General features: G+C 43.1%; 1 pseudogene; it reads right to left on the reverse strand.

Annotated features, from left to right (window-relative positions):
• Window positions 1-3,785: 3,785 nt before the first annotated feature.
• LOC140385958 (adenine nucleotide translocase lysine N-methyltransferase-like) lies at window positions 3,786-5,263 on the reverse strand (annotated as a pseudogene).
• Between the last annotated feature and the right edge of the window lie 323 nt (window positions 5,264-5,586).

Raw genomic sequence — 5,586 nt, forward strand, 5'->3', positions numbered from 1 at the left:
CAGCATTCATTCTTCGCCTGCTTTTGCTGACAAGTATTTTGTCATAGAGTCAGACCATTAATCCTCCCTTAAAGTCACTCTTTGATGCTTCAGAGAGCCACGGATGCTCAATTTAGAACCTGATGCTGTTCTCCCACCTCTGCAACAAAATGACTGGGTTGAGTTCAGGGCCAGGGCTTCTGGACTTGTGCCTCTGCAGCTAAATTTTTGCTAAGACAGAGAACCTATCTGTATGAAAATTCTGTCCTAACCTAATCATTATATGTAGAGTAACTGTTCAGTTTGGAGTGTTTCATCTATCTGTAGCACAATAAATGATGATATTGCAAACCTCTTGACGTTCAAGTGGCTTCTGTAAGGTCTTGTGATTGCACCCCTTGTGCTTCTGTTCAAGACTGTACTTTAACTGTTGCTTCATGAAGTATTTACAGGGGAATACATTTTTTCACATAATTGGATCATTGTTCTCAGGAGAAAGGTTTAGTTTCTGTGCTTATCAAACTGAAATGCTGAGACATGAAATACATTGCATTTTAGATGTGCACTAGGGTTGAAAAGGCCATGGTGAATGTGTGACGTATTGAAGTGGCTCCAAAACCAACATTATAATGCATCACTGTAATGTTTTACTTTTACTCACAGTATAAACAAAGGGTAACCAGGTTGCCACACCGTCAGTTAAGTTACTTAACCAGTTGTCAGAGTTTATTGCAGAGGTGTTGCATGTTCACAGTGTAAAATGGAGGAAAAGGGAAAATCTCCCAAGGGCCTCTGATGGTGTCATGTGACATTCTATACAGAGAAGCATTGGTTGCAATAAATAGTTGTTTTTTTTACTTCTGGCTATTATTGGAAAAATATCCTCGTCGCCAGCTTTATTTTAATACTTTGACAAAGAGTCATCCAGACTCGAAATGTTAGCTCTGCACTATCTCCACAGATGCTGTCAGATCTGCTGAGATTGTCCAGCATTTTCTGTTTTTGTTTTTAATACTGTTACGGTTTTGGGGGTTTTACTTTTATAAACAGCATGAACAAAGGATGCCCAAGTTACCACACTTAGGTTACTTAACCAGTTGTCAGAATTCATTACAGAGGTATTGCTTTCTTAGAGTCTAAAATGTAAAAAGACGGAAAATCTCCCCAGTGCCTCCGATGATGCCACCATATAATCATGTGACATACTGTATAGCTGGTATTGGTTACAATACATAACACCCCTCCCTCTTTACTTTTGTAGTGTGCCAACAAATTCATGTGACATACTAAACAGAGAGTCATTGGTTACAATACATAATAACCACAAAGCCATGAGACCTGTAATGTCGGTAATGCTGGCATGCTGTGTGATACGCATGACTGGTCAGCACAAAAGGTGCTTTGCACAAGTCCCAATAAAAATTTTAAAAAGCTACGTAAAGGGCCAGCACAAGTCCTGGGCAGATTGGAAATAATTGGGTAATTTCACTGTCAATCATGTCACTGGAAGTGCCTGCGATTAATTTTGTGCACATAATTTGTGTTATGTAACTATCCTCCTCTTCCTGCATTTTGCTGGAAAAATAATCAATTTCATAGAATTTACAATGCAGAAGGAGGCCATTCGGCTCATCGAGTCTGCATTGGCCCTTGGATAGAGCACCCCACTTAAGCCCACGCCTTAACCCTATTTCTGTAACCCAGTAACCCCACCTAACCTTAAGGACACTAAGAGGCAATTTAGCACGTCCAATCTATCTAGCCTGAACATCTTTGGACTGTGAGAGGAATCCGGAGCACCTGGAAGAAACCCACACTTACACAATGAGAAAGTGCAAACCGAGGACAGAATTGAACCCGAGTCCCTGGATCTGTGAAGCAGCAGTGCTGACCACTGTGTCACCGTGCTGCCCGACTGACTTTACTTGGGCATCCATTTGTTGATGTAACCATTTTAAGCTCGCTGCAGTTTGCCTCGGAAATAATTCTCCTGTACTCACTGTTTGAGGTCTTGTGGCACATTGAGTAGCATCCCTGACTCTAGGTGAAAAGTTCTGGGTTTGAGTGCCGCTCCAGAACTTGGGTGCCCAAGGAGAGTAAGTACATGACGTGAGCAACTAGGTTGATACGCAGTCAATGTCACTAGCAGTGGGAAGAATGGGACAGATTCCAGGTCAGCCATGTCACAGACAGAATGTTTCTCCCCCCCCCACCCCATCAAGGATTCCCCCCCCCCCCACACACACAAAAACAAAAGCTTGAGTCATATCATTTGTAAAAGAAAATACATTACAAGACATTTTAACCTGAAAATTACAGAAAGGGCCAGAAAATTCGATTTGTGTCTGGATGTTCCACTCATAGGTGCCTCGATACAATTGTAATTCTTTTGATATTTTCAATATGCATTCCATGCCAGGCACACAGCCTCAGGGTGAAACATTTCAAAATGACAAATTACAAAAAGTGCAATCCAATTCAACTTTCCTTACATCCAACATGTTCCTCTCTCAGATGTCTTAACACAATTTCAATACGTTTATATTCATAGTCAATGTTAGGCATGAAGCCTGATGGGTTCTGCAAATTTTCCTGCCCCTAGGTGCACTATGATGGGAAGGCGTTAGACATTGAACTTTCCCCATCGCATCTCTGCGGCAGCTGCACCAAGCTATAGGGCGACCTTCAATAAGTGTACAAAGAATCATAGAATCCCTATAGTGCAGATGAAAGCCACTCGGCCCATCGAGTCTGCACCGAATCTCCAAAGGAGCAGCCAACCCAAGCCCACTCCTCCGCCCTTCCCCTGTAGCCCCACCTAACCCTTTTGGACACTGAAGGGAAATTTTTCATTTCAAATCCACCTAATTTCACAGCTTTGGAAGCTTCCATCCTCCTGGCTTGAATCAGATCGAGCGCTATGGAGCACCCTCTTTGTTGAAGTGTTCAAATGATCCTGGGGGCAGGCGAAACTGACGCTTTGCACCTCAGGTGGCGTTTTTCATGTTTGGAAAGGAAAATAATTCAAAGTTCCTGCAGATTGCGCTCCGGATCACGCCGCTGGGGCCAAGTTGAATCGCCATTATTTTTGAAAATTCATTCGTGTAAATATGTTTTGATTGTGGAGTAAATAGACTTGGCTGCAGTTTATGGGGAAAGTAAAACCCCACCTTCAACCCAAAGACTGACAGAGTGGTGTCAGTATTGATTCTGAAAAGGTATTCCAATTATAGACCTCACAACATCTAACCATTGAGCAATTACACAGCCCTCACATGGAGTAAATGCCAAAGGCTATGTCTTCATGCCTGGCAGTAATCTTACACTAGCCTGAAATTATACTCTAACACAGAGAAGGCACTGGCAAAATATATTCAACAATCCTTTCTCACAGTGTGAGGCAAATTCAGCTCAGTTGTGCACAGTGACCCTGTGAGGGGAAAGCATTGTTGGTCCACAATCAACCTTCCTCACTCTTGACACAGAACAGATCAAAAGCAAAGCCCTCTTCATTTTGTCGCAGTGATAAACCTTAACCCAATCTCAGAAGACAGTACCTATAGAATCATAGGGTAGCACAGGGACACCATTCAACTCGTCAGGTCTGTGCCAGGTATTTTGAAGAGTGATCCAATTTGCTCCCTCTGTTCTCATCTCATCCAAATTATATATTTTTCAGAATGATGCTGCAGCTGTTAAAACATCCTCATTTTGTCTTTCGCATATTAACAAAATGGATAAAACAAATAATTTAACTGTCTCCCCTTTTAAGTTACATATCCGCAGCTAATGACTGGCAGCTGTTGTTATACACTTGTTTCTTCCTGTGTGATTTGGGAATCATTTTCTTGTCATAGTCTTTTGGCAGTATAAAGCAAGGCTCTATCCAACCCATCTCCAACAGTGCAGAATGGCTTCCAGCTTGGGAAATGGAATGAACCAGCGACGAGCCAGGTATCTTCTGGAGGTTCCAGTAGCAGCTTGACTTCTGGTAAAGAGAGTACAGGGGGAGATGGGAAAATGATGACATTGGAAGAATCTGACAAATTGACCTTCCTCACATCTTGTTTTGCATAGCAACCTTCCAACGATTGCCTGCTCTCCAAGCACAGCACCTTGGCAGCTTGTCGAAGCCGTGGGTTCAGTTAGTAGCCAACTACTGGATGGAAGCCACATTTAATGTTTTGCATAACAAGACAGCCGTCGCCTGATCCCAAGCTTGCCAGGTTGGCCTTCCAGTAACTTTTTCACATTCTGATCTGCTTGTGGCTTGTAGGTATGTACGGCAAGTACATTTACAGGGATTTGCCTGGGGCTAAGCATCAGAGTGTGTTGTTAGTGCTGTGCATCTCGCGAGTGGCAGCAAACCACAGCCACCAACTCGCTGCCTCTTTGGCTCAGCTTCCCCACAACAGCCCCCATCCATTCCAGCAACAAGGACCTCGCCCCAATCCTCCGAGTCGCTATATCTGCTCCGTTGTAAATGTTCCTTTTTTTTTCCATCTGAGTGAGAAAGCGAACTTAGAGGCAGAGTTAGGCTGCAGAGCCGGACTGTTGAGGTACATTCAAAACCCACTGGAGGCAGAGTGGGATTGGAAAGTTCACGGAAGTCTCAATACTGCCACTGAAATGTATACACATCAAGCAGCATCCTCTCTGGAAAAGAGCTTTTATGTGTGTTATCTTATTTCAGGAGGTGTTTCACCAGTAATGGATGGTTGTTAAGAATAATGACAGCTCATGATTTGTTTTTCCAGGCCTAATTAGCTTGATTTTTTGGCCCTGCTGGAGTTGGCAGCGGAGGTGGACAGGTGTTAAAAATAGTCTGCCAGCCTGCCTGTCTTTAGCTGCCCAGGCCTCAAGCTTTGGAATATGCTTCCTATATCTCCACCCCTCACTCTCCTCCTTGAAGCCACTCTTTAAAACTTACCTCTTTGACCAAACTTTATGTCACCTGACCAAATATCTCATCATCTCACTCGGTTGACTCAAGTGGAAGCCAATGTAACTCAGAAAGCACAGGAGCCTTGGGAGATTGGAGCTTTCTGCAAGTTAAGACACCAGAATGACATCGCAGTTATTGTGGCTAGTATACGTGGAACAAACCTGGAGAATTAAAGTTGGCCACAAAATCCTCACAGCTGACAGGGGGCAGCTGAAATGCTTTAAGTGGCAGACCTGGGTCAGCATTCCAGGCAAACCGAAAGGTTCTCCCTGCTTGTCTGGATGCTGTAGCAACCACAGAACTTTCATGAGATGTGAGTGTTATGTTCAACTGTTCCATGTTTGATTGTGTGTGTCTGTTGACTGCTTACTGTGATGTGTACTGTCAGTCAAACTGTGTTTGTGGTTGCATAGAAACTGAAACTAAGCAGCAGGCATGAAGCAGTAGACATTTTAAAAAGCATTGTAATAAAACTTCTGTTCAAGCACAGAACCCTGTGAGTGTCATCTCTGCATATCTCCACAGCACAAAACACAATTGGCAAAAAGGATGAAGAATAGTTAAAAGTTACTTGTTCCAGAAGCTTTCCTTTACTTTTCAGGATCAATGGATTTCAGAATCAGGACCTATTTGCCTATGATAGAACTTAGAACATAGAACAT

Source organism: Scyliorhinus torazame, chromosome 11 (genome assembly GCF_047496885.1).
Source record: "Scyliorhinus torazame isolate Kashiwa2021f chromosome 11, sScyTor2.1, whole genome shotgun sequence".
In the NCBI taxonomy this organism is placed as follows: Eukaryota; Metazoa; Chordata; class Chondrichthyes; order Carcharhiniformes; family Scyliorhinidae; genus Scyliorhinus; species Scyliorhinus torazame.